This window comes from Mus caroli, unplaced genomic scaffold (genome assembly GCF_978045245.1).
Source record: "Mus caroli unplaced genomic scaffold, Mus_caroli_1 scaffold_5, whole genome shotgun sequence".
NCBI classification, from domain to species: Eukaryota; Metazoa; Chordata; class Mammalia; order Rodentia; family Muridae; genus Mus; species Mus caroli.
The window spans coordinates 114,339,161-114,356,198 of NW_028227260.1; positions in this window are offsets into that span (position 1 = coordinate 114,339,161).

Consider the following 17,038-nt stretch of genomic DNA (forward strand, 5'->3'; position numbering starts at 1 on the left):
TTAAGAAAATAGTCCCACAAAAATCTCCTATAAACATTATAAAATTAACACTGTCAGCTCTGAGAGATGAGACTATTTCCTGTTCACTTACAAAATTCATTGAAAGAAAGTGTATTTGTTTCTTGAAACAAACTAAACTGCTAACTGTGAGGCAGGATAAAAGGACTGATTAGTCCCCTCTCACTGTTTCAGGCCCAGCCCCTTCTCTCTGTTCCCATTGTTCTTCTTTCTGAGATCTCTGTCTGTCTTTGTTCCCAGCTTCCCCTCTATCTGTTCTCTGCCCTACATTTTCTGACCTAATGGCTTTGCTTCTGTCTGTCTGCCTCTATCTCTTCCCCAGTTCCTCACTCCTCTCCCCTCCCCCAATAAATCCATTTTATACCAGGTCTGTTGCATGGTATAATTTCTCAGGGGAACACCTGGCATTAGCCCTCCAAAGGTACTCCCTTGCCATGTTATATTTCATAACACTAACACATTAAATGTAACTGAAAAAATGTATAAATATTAGTTTGAGACATGGATTTTTGTATTCTCATAAAGGCATCAAAACATCATTTCATTGTGTTTGGCCTTCAGATAAATGACACCTAAACTTACCTAATGATTAAGAATGCTTCACATGTGTCTCAAACATAAATTATCAAGAATGCCTTCTATTTTGATGGTCAGCAATCATATAGAAGTTTGATTTTTAGATTCATTCTTTTTTTTTTTAGTATTAGTATTTTGTTTATTCAGGCATATTCAACATCTTGCAAACTTTATATGCCTCAGTATTTGGGGAACACCAGGGCCAAGAAGTGGGAGTAGGTGGGTAGGGGAGTGGGGGTGCAGATTTGGGGGATTTTGGGGAAAATATTTGAAATATAAAGGAAGAAAATACCTAATTAAAAAAAGAAATAAAAAACTAAAAAAAGAATGCTTCACATGTGTCTTCAAACATAAATGATCAAGAATATCTTCTATTTTGATGTTCAGCAAACATATAGAAGTTTGATTTTTAGATTCATTTTTTTTAGATTTAGTATTTTATTTATTCAGGTAGATTCAACATATATATATATATATATATATATATATATATATATATATATATATATTATCCAACATACTACTATGTGTATTGAAAATATATCATAATTAAAACACACAAATATGCACATACTGTGTCAGTGGCCTGTTCATTGTGTTTAGATTCATTCTTAAGCTGTTGATCTTTATTCCTCATTATTTCAAATATTCATTTATAGATAGAAAGAATTGAAATATTTGTTTTACCAAATATTCAGTATTTCAACATTTCTTTTAAATCAATCATACTGTTTTTCTAAATTTACTTAAATGAATTAATCATTCCAGATAAGCTGCTGAGTGACTTTCTCTATTTCTGTCCATCTTATTTTGAGATAGTTGTTTTCATTGAACTTGGAGCTGGCCCTTTCAGCTACACTGGTACTTCAGCAAGCCCCGGCATCTATCTCTCTCCACTCCTCCAGGGCTGGGTTACACACAAGTGCTGGCACACTTAGCATTTACTGTGAGTGCAAGCACTTTACCCAGTTAGCCAACTTCCTAGCCCCTATCCAACTATTTTTTAATTAACATTAAACAGTTTTTATATCAAGGTAATACCCTACTTTGTGAGCTGAATTTTGGAATTGTTTTTCTTCTTGAAACAATGTATATCTATCATTGCCCTTTAACACACATAAATGCACAACCTTGCTCCAGTGGCTAGAGCACTGTTCATTTAAACCAGCGATAACAAGCAGATGCAACAGGAGTAGCAGCAACTGCCCCAGGTCCTCTCAGGAGCTCTTGCATTTATACCCTCTCAAGAGTCCCTAGAATTTCAAACATAAACTATGTGCAGCTGGGGACACACGTGAGATTAAAACAAAACAAAACAAAAAAGTACTCATATAACATTACTGGGTTTTTAAAGAAAGCAAAATTCTCACACATTGCTGTTCATCACTGAAAGAAGTCAGGACTGGAACTCATGCAGGTGAGGGAGCAGGAGCTGATGCAGAGGCCATGGAGGGATGGTCCTTACTGGCTTGCTTCCCCTGGCTTGCTCAGCCTGCTCTCTTATAGAACCCAAGACTAACAGCCCAGAGATGATCCTACCCACAAGGGGCTTTTCCCCCTGGTTCACTAATTGAGAAAATGCCTTACAGTTGGATCTCATGGAGGCATTTCCTCAACTGAAGCTTCTTTCTCTGTGATAACTCTAGCTATGTCAAGTTGAAACAAATCTAGCCAGTACAATTGACCCCTTGTCAACTTGACACACAAACATATCACTAGTAAGCCTCAACCCTTGCATTCTTATTCATCCCCAAGATATAAATAACTTTAAAAGTCCCATAGTCTTTACATATTCTTAAAATTTCAATCTCTTTAAAATATCCATCTCTTTTAAAATCCAAAGTATTTTTACAATTAAAAGTCTCTTAACTGTGGGCTCCACTAAAACAGTTTCTTCCTTCAAGAGGGAAAATATAAAGGTACAGTTACAATCAAAGCAAAAATCAATCTCCAACCATCCAATGTCTGGGATCCAACTCACGATCTTCTGGGCTCCACCAAGGGCTTGGGTCACTTCTCTAGCCATGCCCTTTGTAGCACATGCGTCATCCTCTGGGCTCCAGACAACTGTACTCCACTGCTGCTGCTGCTCTTGGTGGTCATCTCATGTAACTGGCATGTCCAAAACACTGCATGACCCCTTCAGTCCTGGGCCTTCAATTGCAACTGAGGCTACACCTTCACCAATGGCCTTTCATAGCCTCTCACAGTGCCGAGCCTCAGCTGCTGTGCGTGATCCCTTCATGCCTTCAAAACCAGTACCACCTGCGAGACCCTTACATATTACCAAGTCCCGCTTCAGCAGGAGTACAATCTTGGCTATCTCTGGAGCACACCCTCTTTGTGCTTTCAGAAAACACTTCCCAGAAGATGTCACCTCAATAATGCTGGTCTCTTCTTAATTACCACTAAATTCTTAGCTCCAGCTAACCAGCATCAATAGTCCCAGTAATGGAAAGTTTTTGCTTTAGTAGTTCTGGTATCTTCTTAACCACAGCTGATTCTTCAGCCCCAGCTAACCAGAGATACAAAATCTTCACAATCAAAACAGCAATGGCCCTGAAAGTGTCTTTAATATTCCCTCTGAAATTTCACAATCCAGACCTCCATCTTCTGTACTTTTCTCAACATTATCTTCCAAGCTCCTATACAACATCTGACAGAGCTCTTAACAACAAATGGATCTTCAAGTCCAAAGTTCCAAAGTCCTTCCACAGTCCTCCCCAAAACATGGTCAGGTTTTCTCAGGAATACCCCACTCCCAGTACCAATTTGTCTTAGTCAGGGTTTCTATTCCTGCACAAACATCATGACCAAGAAGTAGTTGGGGGAGAAGGGTTTATTCAGCTCACATTGCCACATTGCTGTTCATCACTGAAAGAAGTCAGGACTGGGACTCAAGCAGGTCAGGGAGCAGGAGCTGATGCAGAGGCCATGGAGGGATGTTCCTTACTGGCTTGCTTCCCCTGGCTTGCTCAGCCTGCTATCTTATAGAACCCAAGACTAACAGCCCAGAGATGGTCCTACCCACAAGGGGCCTTTCCCCCTTGATCACTAATTGAGAAAATGCCTTACAGTTGGATCTCATGGAGGTATTTCCTCAACTGAAGCTCATTTCTCTGTGATAACTCTATCTGTGTCAAGTTCACACAAAAGTAGCCAGTACAGTTTAACTCCCTAAAACTTCAATTGGGGCTAGGTGTGGTAGTAGCACATGCCTTTAAACCTAGCACTCCAGAGTCAGAGGCCTCTGTTAGTTTGATGGTAGCCTGGACTACTACACAGTGTGTTCCTGGTTACACTGATCTACATAATGAGACCCTGTCAAAACCAAAACCAAAACCAAAACCAAAACCAAAACCAAAACCAAAACCAAAACCAAAACCAAAACCAAAACCAAAACCAAAACCAAAACCAAAACCAAAACCAAAATAATACTTCAGTTGTTGTGGAAAACTGACTTACCTAGTGGAAGTGTGATTTAAACTTCTGCTGGAAGCACCACATACCTGGGCCAAAGATTTTATAATGCAGTGGATTAGGAAATCCAATGCTTTGGTTCCCAAACCACTTTGAACAAAACCTCTATCCCTTGTCTAGTTTCTCTCATCTCTGACTGGCCTGAAACAGTGTCAATGCAGATATCAGGTACCATGCCCTCTGTGGACTATATCAGATATGTGAGGGACACAGCCTAGATTATACTTCTGCTCAACCCATCAGGATTGTGTGTGTTAGGGTCTAGCTGTACAGTTTTCTTCCTGTTCCAACTTACCAGAGGGGACCATTTAGAAATTATAAGTACAGGAAATCTCAAAGTAAATGGTGTGCCCTACAAATTGGCAACTATAAATAAAATTAATGGCCATCTGAGTATAAAATCCATTATCATGGTCCAGCTACCTGGACAGAGGATGGGTCCGGAGGCTACCATACTCCCATGTATATGTGAAACCATGTTATCAGGGTAAGGCACAGTTGAAATTATTATTATTATTATTATTATTATTATTATTATTATTATTATTACTTCTACTATATTATAATGTGACATATAAAATTATTATTAACTGTACAATCCAAGTACAGTTGAATTTATTACTAATATAACTCCCAAAGCCCTTAATATATTGTTGTATAATAGTGTCCTCAGAGGATCGAAACCTTCCACCCTGCAGGAATCTCCTTAAGCAGGGAGATAAACAACTCAAAAGAGCTTCAGGAAGCTCTTTAAGCAGGAAGGCAAACACCTCCAAACAGCTTCAAGGAGTCCCCCAAACTTAAAACAGTCATTAGGCTCCTCCATGCCAGAGGAAGGACTAAAAGCTGAGAGTCCTTCTCAGATGCAGAAAGCTGAGCTACAATTGAGGAGTATCTTGGAAGATGAGACTAGTTTCCCGAAAGAAGTAGAAACCAGCAGAGCTGGAGCTACCTTGCCTGGAAGAGGTATAGACCCACTGAGGCACGTGGAAGACTCTCTCCAAACTGTTGTGCTGCCTGCAGGCCGTGCAGTGTGCTCCAGGTCCCCGGCTTTGTGAGCTCTCGCCCATGCTGTGGTGGGCTTTGGTGATGCAGCTGCCTTTGAGTCATTTCTGCTCCTGTAAGTAACCCCTTGCACATATTCCTGTAAGGAATCCCAGTAAAATTCATTGGTCCACCAAGTTGGACTTCAGTGACATCTATAATATACTCAGGAATTCAAGGCCCATACCTAAACATAATAAAAAATATACAGCAAACCATGAGCCTATATCAAACTAAATGGAGTGAAACTGGAAGCAATCCCACTAAAATCAGGGAATAGACAAGGCTGCCAACTTTCTCCCTACCTATTCAATATAGTACTTGAAGTCCTAGCCAAAGAAATACCACAACAAAAGGAGATCAAGGGGATAAAAATTGGAAAGAAGTCAAAATATGACTATTTGCAGATGATATGATTGTATATATAAGTGACTCTAAAAATTCCACCAGAGAATTCCTGAACCTGATATACGGCTTCAGTGCAGTAGCTGGATATAAAATTAACTCAAACAAATCAGTGGCCTTTCTCTACACAAAGGATAAATAGGCTGAGAAAGAAATTAGTGAAACAGCACCCTTCACAATAGTTACAAAAAATATAAAATACCTTGGTGTGACTCTAACTAAGGAAGTGAAAGATCTGTATGGCAAGAACTTCAAGTCTCTGACGAAAGAAATTGAAGATCTCAGAAGATGGAAATGTCTCCCATGCTCATGGATTGGCAGGATTAATATAGTAAAAATGGCTATCCTGCCAAAAGCAATCTACATATTCAATGCAATTCCCATCAAAATTCCAAATCAATTCTTCACTGAGATAGAAAGGTCAATTTGCATATTCATCTGGAATGACAAAAAACCTAGGATGGCAAAAACTATTCTCAACAATAAAAGAAACTCTGGTGGAATCACCATGCCAGACGTCAAGCTGCACTACAGAACAATTTTGATAAAAACTGCATGGTACTGGTACAGCGACAGACAGGGAGATCAATGGGACAGAATTGAAGACCCAGCAATGAACTCACACACCTATGGTCACTTGACCTTTGACAAGGGATCGATCTAAAACCATGAATTGGAAAAAAAGACAGCATTTTCAAAAATGATGATGGCACAAAGGGAGGTTATCACTTAGAAGAATGCAAATTGATCCATTCTTATCTTCTTGTACAAAGCTCAAGTCTAAGTAGATCAAAGAACTCCACATAAAACCAGACTAAATTTATAGAGGATAAAGTAGGTAAAAGCCTGGAAGTTATAGGCAAAGTGGAATCATCCCTGAACAGAAGAGCAATGGCTTGTGCAGTAAGATCAGGACTCAGCAAAAGTGACCTCATAAAATTGCAAAACTTCTGTAAGGCAAAAGATACTGTCAATAAACAAAAAGACCACCAACAGATTGGGAAAGGATTTTTTTCTAATCCTAAATCTGATAGGGAACTAATATCCAATATCTACAAGGAGCTCAAGACACTGGACCACAGAAATTCAAGTAACCCCATTAAAAATGGGGTACAGAGCAAAACAAATAATTCCCAAGTGAGGAATACTGAAGTGATGAGAAACACCTGAAAAAATGTCCAACATCCTTAATCATCAGGGAAATGCAAATCAAAACAACCCTGAGATTCCACCTCACACCAGTCAGAATGGCTAAGTGTGAAAATTCAGGTGACAGCAGATGCTGGCATGGATGTGAAGGAACACTCCTTCATTGCTGGTGCCATTGCAAGCTTGTACAAACACTCAGGAAATCAGTCTGGCAGTTCCTCAGAAAAGTTGACATTGTCCGACTGGAAGATGCAGCAATACCTCTCCTGGGCATATTCCCAGAAGATGTTCCAACTGGTAATAAGGACACATGCTCCACTATGTTCATAGCAGCCTTATTTATAAAAGTCAAAAGCTGGAAAGAACCCATATGTTCCTCAACAGAGGAATGGATATAGAAAATGTGGTACATTTACACAAGAGAATACTACTCAGCTATTAGAAACAATTTATTTATTAAATTCTTCAACAAATGGATGTATCTGGAGGATATTATCCTAAGTGAGGTAACCCAATCTCAAAAGGAACCACTTGATATGCACTCACTGATAAGTGGATATTAGCCAAGAAACTTAGAATATCCAAGATTCAATTTGCAAAACACAAGAAAATCAAGAAGTAGGAAGACCAATGTGTGGATACTTCATTTCTCCTTAGAATTGGGAACAAAATACCCATGGAAGGAGTTACAGAGACAAAGTTTGGAGCTAAGGTGAAAGGATGGACCACCTAGAGACTACCCTATCCAGGGATCCATCCTATAATCAGCCACCAAATGCAGACACTATTGTACATGCCTGCAAGATTTGGCTGAAAAGACCCTGATATAGCTGTCTCTTGTGAGGCTATTCCAGTGCCTGGCAAATACAGAAGTGGATGGTCATAGTCATCTATTGGATGGAACTCAGGGCCCCAATGGTGGAGCTAGAGAATATACCCAAGGAGCTGAAGGGGTCTGCAACCCTATAGGTGGAACAAAAAAATAACTAACTAGTGCCCTCAGATCTTGTGTCTCTAGCTACATAAGTAGCAAAAGATGGCCTAGTCAGCCAGTATTGGGAAGAGAGGCCCCTTGGTCTTGCAAACTTTATATGCCCCAGTACAGGGGAATCCAGGGCCAAGAAGTGGGAGTGGGTGGGTTGGGGAGCAGTGCATGGAACATGGTATAGGGTACTTGCAGGATAGCATTTGAAATGTAAATGAAGAAAATATCTAATAAAAATTTAAAAAAATTAAAAACTATTGTCTTGAGTGGGGTAACTCAGTCACAAAAGACCATGCATGGTATGTACTCACTGATAAGTGAATATTAGTCAAAGAACATGGAATACCCAAGATACAACTCATGGAGCCAATGAAGCTCAAGCAGAAGGAAGATCAGTGTGAATGCTTCAGACCTACTTAGAAAGGGGAACAAAATACTCATGGGAAATAGAGGGTGAAAGGGACTGGGATGTAAGAGAAGAGGGGTAGGTGAAAAAGAGGGAAGAATCATATATCAGAGGAGATGGAGGAAATGTAATGTGGGTCGGGAACCTGAATAGCAGTGTATAGCAAATGGGGATGGGGAACTGGATGTAGCAACCCGAAAGTCCCCAATGCCAAAAAGCAAAGGACTCACAGGACTCCAACAGGATTACATTAGCCAAAATACACCACAAAAGGGGAGAGAGAACCTTTAAAGATCATATCCAGAGGTTGGCATGGTTGAGGGATGGGACCCCACACTCAGTTCCAAAATTTTAATCCATAATTCCTCCTTTCTATAGGAAATACAAGAAAAAAAAAAAAAGAGTGGATCAAGACTGAAGGAAACGTTATCCAGAGACTACCCTATCTGGGGATCCATCCCACATGCAGACACCAAACCCAGACACTATTGCTGATAAAGAAAGAAGTGCTTGCTGACAGGAGCCTGATACAACTGTCTCCTGGGAGGGTCTTCTACATCCTGACCAATACAAATGTGGATTCTCACAGCCAACCATTGGACAGAGCAAAGGGAAGCCAGTGGAGGAGTAAGGAGAAGTACTCAAGAAGCTGAAGGGGCCTTATCTGGCATCAATGTGAGAGGAGGCCCTTGGTTTTGTGAAAGTTTGATGTCCCATTGTAGAGGAATGCTAGAGCAGTGAGGCAGTAGTAGCTAGGTCAGAGGGGGAGCACCCTCATGGAAGTAGGGTAAAGGGGGTTGGAAGAGGGTGTTTGCAGAGGGGAAACCTGGAAAGGGATAACATTTGAAATGTAAGTGAATAAAATATCCAATTTTTAAGAAAATCAGAATGACACAAAAAGACACTGTCTCCACACTGGGAGCCGGATTAAGCATTTTAACTCCAGTCTGCTTATCATAGGTTTCCTTCCCTCTGGGTCAATGTCATAGGAACACCCTTTGATTATAGGACATTAGAGGTCTCATTTTTTTCTTGACAGGTTGAAAAACAATAGTTATCACAAGTTCAAGGCAAATAGAAGCCAACAAAGCTCTTAGTTATCCTAGATTTAAGTGGGGCAATTCCAACTGGAATTATATTTCTATTAACAGGAGTATAGTTAATAATATTTTTATGAGACAGGGTCTAATGTATCTCAGGGTGGGCTTCAAACTAACTATGTAGCTGAAGATGACCTTGAGTATTGTATGTATGTGCATATATATATATATATATATATATATATATATATATATATATATATATATATATATATCAATCCTGGCTTTGTTTCTGCCCCTGGTACCCCCTCACAGTTCCTCATCATATTCCTCCTCCCCCTTGCCCCTCTTCCAAGAGGATGCTCCCACACATACACTGGAACTTCACCCTCCATGGGGTCTCAAGTCATTTGAAGATTAGGCCCATATTTTCCCAGTAAGGCCAGACTAGGCAATCCTATGCTATATGTGTGTCAGGATACTCCAGCCAGCTCTGGCATGCTGCCTTGTTGGTGGCTCAGTTTCTGGGAGCTTCTAGGCATCCAGATGAGTTGATACTGCTGGTATTCCTATGGGGTCACTCTTCCCTTCAGCTTCTTCCATCCTTCCTCTAATTGCACCATAGGGGTCCCGACTTCAGTCCAATTTCTAGGTATAAGTATCTGCAACTGAATTATTCAGCTGCTATTTGGGTCTCTAGGAGGCCAAACAATGCTAGGCTCCTGTCTGTCAGCAAACCATTGCATCAGTAGTAATGTCAGGATGATGCCCTCCAGGTCCATCCATTTGGCTAGGAATTTCATAAATTCATTCTTTTTAATAGCTGAGTAGTACTCCATTGTGTAGATGTACCATAATTTCTGTATCCGTTCTTCTGTTGAGGGACATCTGGGTTCTTTCCAGCTTCTGGCTATTATAAATAGGGCTGCTATGAACATAGTGGAGCAGGTGTCCTTCTTACCGGTTGGGACATCTTCTGGATATATGCCCAGGAGAGGTATTGCTGGATCCTCCGGTAGTACTATGTCCAATTATCTGAGGAACCGCCAGACTGATTTCCAGAGTGGTTGTACAAGCTTGCAATCCCACCAACAATGGAGGAGTGTTCCTCTTTCTCCACATCCTCGCCAGCATCTGCTGTCACCTGAATTTTTGATCTTAGCCATTCTGACTGGTGTGAGGTGGAATCTCAGGGTTGTTTTGATTTGCATTTCCCTGATGATTAATGATGTTGAACATTTTTTTCAGGTTCTTCTCTGCCATTTGGTATTCTTCAGGTGAGAATTCTTTGTTCAGTTCTGAGCCCCATTTTTTAATGGGGTTATTTGACTTTCTGGAGTCCACCTTCTTGAGTTCTTTATATATATTGGATATTAGTCCCTTATCTGATTTAGGATAGGTGAAGATCCTTTCCCAATCTGTTGGTGGTTTTTTTGTCTTATTGATGGTGTCTTTTGCCTTGCAGAAGCTTTGCAGTTTCATGAGGTCCCACTTGTCAATTCTCGATCTTACAGCACAAGCCATTGGAGGGCATCATCTTGAGTGAGGTAACACAATCACAAATGAACTCACACAATATGTATTCACTGATAAGTGGATATTAGCCCAAAACTTAGGATATCCAAGATATAAGATACAATTTGCTAAACGCATGAAACTCAAGAAGAATGAAGACCAAAATGTGGACACTGTGCCCCTTCTTAGAATTGGGAACAAAACACCCATAGAAGGAGTTACAGAGACAAAGCTTGGAGCTGTGATGAAAGAATGGACCATCTAGAGACTGCCTTATCCAGGGATCCATCCCATAATCAGCTTCTAAACGCGGACATCATTGCATACACTAGCAAGATTTTGCTGAAATGACCCAAAGATAGCTGTCTCTTGTGAGACTATGCAGGGGCCTAGCAAACACAGGAGTAGATGCTCACAGTCAGCTATTGGATGTATCACAGGGGTCCCAATCGAGAAGCTAGAGAAAGTACCCAAGGAGCTAAAGGGATCTGCAACCCTATAGTTGGAACAACATTATGAACTAACCAGTACCCCGGAGCTCTTGTCTCTAGCTGCATATGTATCGAAAGATGGCCTATTCGGCCATCACTGGAAAGAGAGGCCCATTGGACTTGCAAACTTTATATGCCCCAATATAGGGGAATGCCAGGGCCAAAAGAATGGGAATGGGTGGGTAAGGAAGTGGGGGGCGCTATGGGGGAATTTTGGGATAGCATTGGAAATGTAATTGAGGAAAATAAGTAATAAAAATATTAAAAATTAAAAAAAAAGAAAGTTGCCTTATACAATGTCACATCATAAATATAGTTAAAATATTTCTTCTGATTTTAGTTGTTACTTTGTCACTTAATAAGCAACTTAATAAAACTTCAAAATATATAAAAAAAAAAGTAATAATGTCAGTTCTTAGAGCCTGCCCTTGAGAGGAATTCCAATTTGGGTCTTTCACTGGACCACCTTTCCCTTCATCTCTTCTCCATTTTTGTCCCTCAAGTACTTTTACACAGGAACAATTCTGGGTCAGAAATTTTAACTGTGTTTTGGTAACCCCATCCATCTGCCTGAAGCCCTATCTATGGAATGGAGGTGGATGCTTTTTAAGTTCCCTCTCCCCATTTTTGAGCATATCACTAAGTCCTGAGAGTCTTAACTCCAAGGTCCATGGTACTTTCTAGAGTGTTCCCCCACATGGAACCCACCCCCAAACCTGCATATTTCCACTCATTCTGCTACTGCTTTGGGCTTCGTTCCTGTCCCACCTAACTGATCCTGTCCCATTTCTGTTCCATCTCCCCACTCACACCCAGGTTCCTCCCTCCCCCTGACTCCTATGATTATTTTCTTCACCCTCAAATGTTATTGAAGTATCCTCATTTGTGCCTTTCTGTTGTTAAACTTCTTAAGTTCAGTAGGTTGTATCCTAGGTATTCTGTATTTTTTGGCTAATATCCACTGACTAGTGTGTACATACTATGAATGCCCTTTTGGGTCTGAGATACTTAACTCATGATGATAATTTCCAGTTCTAACCATTTGCCTGAAAAACTTATGATTTCCTCATTCTTAATAGCTGAATAATATTCCATTATGTAAAGAAACCACATTTTCTGTCTCTACTCTTCTATTGAGGGACATCTGGGTTCTTTCCAGCTTCTGTCTATTACATGTAAGCCTAATGTGAACATAGTGGAGCACATGGTGTGGCATATTTTGGATATATGCCCAAATTAGTCGAGCTGGTTCTTCAGGTAGAACTATTTCCATTTTTCTGAAAAATAGCCAGATTGTTTCCCATAGTGTTTCTACCAACTTGCAATCCTACCAGCAATAAAGGAGGGTTCCTCGGGTTCTACATACTCACCAGCATGTACTGTCACTTGAGCTCTTGTTCTTAGGCATTCTGATTGGGTTAGAGTGGAATCTCAGTGTTGTTTTGATTTGTAGTCCCATATAACTAAGAACTTTGAACATTTCTTTAACTGTGACTTTGACCCCATTCAGAAATACATCAAGAATATCATCCATGATGATCAAGTAGGCTTCATCCCAGGGATGTGGGGATGGCTCAATATATGAAAAACAATCCACATAATCCACCATATCAATAAATTGAAAGAAAATATTCACATGATCATCTCATAATATGATGAAAAGGCCTTCAACAAAATTCACCACCCCTTCATGTCAAAAGTGTGAGATCAGGAATATAAGGCACATACCTAAACATAATCCAAGCAGTATATGGAAAGTCAATGGACAACATAAAATTAAATGTAGAGAAATTTCAAACATTTCCACTAGATTGGAGACAAGTGAATGCACCCCACTCTTGCGCTATTTATATAATATAGCATTAAAAGTTCTACCCAGAGCAATAAGACAGCTGATGGAGTTCACAGAGATGCAAAGTAGAAAGGAAGAATTCAATGTATCACTATTTGCAGATGATATTATTGTAAACATAAGCAAGTTGATAAACACCTCCAGCAAAACAGCTGAATATAAAGTTATTTCAAAGTAATACATAGCCTGCCCTCCTTTGATAAATGATAAATGGGCCAACAAATAAATTAGGAAAATACAACTCTGTACAATAGACATGAACAATATAAAATATCTTTGTGCAACTCTAATCAAGCATGTGTAAGGACTTAAAAGTGAAGAACTTCAATTCTCTGAAGAAAGAAACTGAGGAACATATCAGAATTGGAAAAATCTTCAATGCTCATGGGGCACTAGGAGTAACATATTGAAAATGACCATCTGAACAAAAGCAATTTATAGATTTAATGCAATCCCTATCAAAATTCTAACACAATTCTTTCCAGACATTGAAAGAACCATTCTAAGATTCATACAGATAAACAAAACCCAGGAGAGCTAAAACAATCTTAACCACTAAAAGAATTTCCAGAGGTATCACCATACCAGTCTTCGATTTATAATACAGAGAAATAATATTAAAACTGCATTCTATTACTATAGAAATAAACTGGTGGATCAATTAAATTGAATGGATGATCCTGAAATGGCCCCACAAACCTACGGACATTTGATTTTTGACAAAGAAGGTAAAAGTATACATGGAAAAAGGAGGCATCTTCAACAAGTTTTGCTGGTCTAACTGGCTGTCTGTATATAGAAGAATACAAATAGATCCACATCTGTCGTGCACAAAACTGAAGTCCAAATGGACCAAAGACCTCAACATAAATCAGATACACTAAATCTCATAGAAGAGATAGTAGGAAATAGGTTCAACACATTGGTATAGGAAACAAATTCCTGAACAGAACACCAATACTTCAGTCTCTAAGATCAAGAACTGAAAAATGGGACCTCATGAAACTGGAAAGCTTCTGTAAAGCAAAGGACATATCCCATAGTACAAGTCAGCAACCTACACATTATGAAAATTTTTCACTTACCTGACATCCCATAGAGGACTAATATCCAAAATTTACCAAAAACTCAAGAAGTTAACCTCCAGAAACCCAAATAACGTAGGTGAAAAATTAGGTACAGATAGTTCACTGCAGAAGAATCTTGAATGGCCAAGAAGCACTTAAATAAATGTTCAATGTGCTTTGTCATTAGGGAAATGCAAATCAAAACATTTCTGAGATTCTATCATACTATAATCATATGGGCTAACATCACAAATTCAAGTGGTAATACATGTTAGTGAGGATGTGGATCAAGGGGAACATACCTCAAATGCTGGCGGAACTGCAAACTTCTGCATCAACTTTGGAAATCAATTTGGTGTTTCTTAGCAAACTGTAAATAGTTCTATTCAAGAGCCAGCTTAACACTCCTGTGCATATACCCAAAAGATATTCCACTGTCCCCAAAAGAACACTTGCTCAACCATGTTCATAGCTTCATTCATAATAGCCAGAAACTGGAAACAGCCTAGATGTCCCTTAACTGAAAGATGGATAAAGAAAATGTGACACATCTACACAGTGGAGTACTATACAGGTATTAAAATCAGAGACATCATGGATTTTGTAGGAAAATAGATGGAATGGAGAATATCATCCTGAGCTAGTTAACCCAGACCCCAAAGGACATGTATGGCATGTAGTCACATATTAGTTGAAATTAGTCTTAAAATACAGGACAAACTTGATGTACTCCAAAGACCCAAGGAAGCTAAACAAGAAGAAAGGACAAAGTGAGGATGCTTGAATCTCACTTAAAAAAAAATCATGGGAGGCAGATGGGCAAAATTAACTGGGTGAGAGAAAGAATGGGTAATGGCATGGCAGTGTTCAGAATCCAGTGTGGGTAGGGGCAGGGTAGATGTCTAGATGACCATGAGAATGGAGGGAAAACTGAAACTTGCAGGGGTATAGAGTGTAGGGGTGTGACATGTTGAGGATGAGACTGAGACCTGGGAAAGGGAAGGTACTCAAATATCAATGTGAGTGATCTTAACTGTGACTCACAATATTGTGCTATGGAATCTGAATGGTCCACCTCTTGTAACTATGTAGGAACTCCAGTGAAGCTATCGTCACACCAACACATCTTCAAACTTTGGACCTAAAATTTATTCTGTCTATGAGAAATACATGGACAAGGGATAGAGAAAACACTAATGCAATGGCAAAGCAATAACTTCCCAAACTAGAGACCCATCCTATGGGCAACAACCAATCCCTGACAGCATTAATGATACAGTGATAGGATTGCAGACAGAAGCATGTTGTCCTCTAGGAGGATCTACTCAGCAGTTGGCTCAGACAGATACAGACACCCACAGCCAAATATTGAATGGAGCTTGGGTCTCTTATGGTAGAGTTGGGGGAAAATTGAGGGCCCCAAGGGGGATAAGAACTCTAAAGGAATACCAACACAATCAAACAACTTGGATCAGTGAGATTCTCAGATACTGAAATAGCAACCAAGTACCATACACAGGCTGAACACATTTGTTGCAGAGTGCAGGTCCAACATCAGTATAGATTCCATGGTGTTTATTGCAAGATAAATCTGTGATATCATCGTAGACTCAGAGGGTAGAAGAGATCATGCAAATAAATTTCTTCTCCAGTGGCAGGATGGATCATTGACATCAATAGCAAATCTGGTGTCAAAATGGGTATTTAATGAATATGGTCTGCATTGAGGGCTGCATGCATGCATCAAGGAATTCACTATAGTCACCTGTGGCAGGTAGGATCTCAATAATACCTATGTACACCATCTTTTTGCTGGTGAAAGCAGATATTATTGATATCAGTATAGCTTCCAGTTGCAAGTAGGATCACACACATATCTGAGGTGGAACTCAGAACACTCCACATGAAGTAGGTAGCAGCATTGTTCATGAACTTCAAGATAGATTCTTATGACAGTAGGGCTCACAGACATCACCAAGCTCTTGAGAGCAAACACTGACTTGGGATATCAACATGGTTACCACAGGCAGCAAGATTAAGTGACATCAAGATATTTTCCTATGCAATTGAGATCAATGGTATAATCAATAGGGTCCAAAGTGACAGCAAGAATCCCTAATCTTCTTGTGGCTAATGGCCGCCATCATCTGGGATAATCCATGTTGTTTGTTGCCAGGAGGTATCATTGGCTTGTACACATTTTCAGAGGACATATAAAACCATAGACAGTAATGTCCAGTCCAGTGGCAGGATAGGCCTTTGACATCAAATTGGTTAGAGCTGGCAGTACACATCATATACCTAACATGGTGTCAGATGGCAGAAGTGTGGATTGATGATATCAGTATATATTTTGGTGGCAATTGGAGTAGCTTGTATTAATGTTCCAAGTGGCAGCAGAGAACATGGACATCCATGGATGATCCTGGTATCAATCATTGTGGACAGAAAACAACGGTATCTTTTCCCACATTATATCAATGAAATCAATATAACATATCTTAGAACACTTCACAACATGACCTTAAGCAGCAGTATTGACCTTAAACTTCAGAATAGACTCTGGTGGCCACAGGACTCCTTGATATGAACAATTCCATCAGAAGCAACACAGACTATGCATTTCAATATAGATGCTAGTGCCATCATTGGTTATGGACATCAAAATACTTTCTGACAATACTTTGAATTAATGATACTAATATGATACTCATTTGCAACAGGGGTCACTGAAATCAAGGTTGCCCGTGGTAGCACAGATCTTGGAAAAAACTTGGTTACTGTTTCCAGGTGTATCTTTGACATCAGCATAGATTCAGAACCTGGGAATTGTATTAACATAAGCATTTTCTCCATTGCCAGGATGTATCAATGATATCGTGATCAGTTCTTCTGGTTGCAGTAAGGAGCATATAAATTATTAAAAAAACAGGAGGGGCTATTTCCATAAATCATGGACATTTCATAGATTCCTGTGCACCATAATACCTTGAGAGTAACAATAATCACT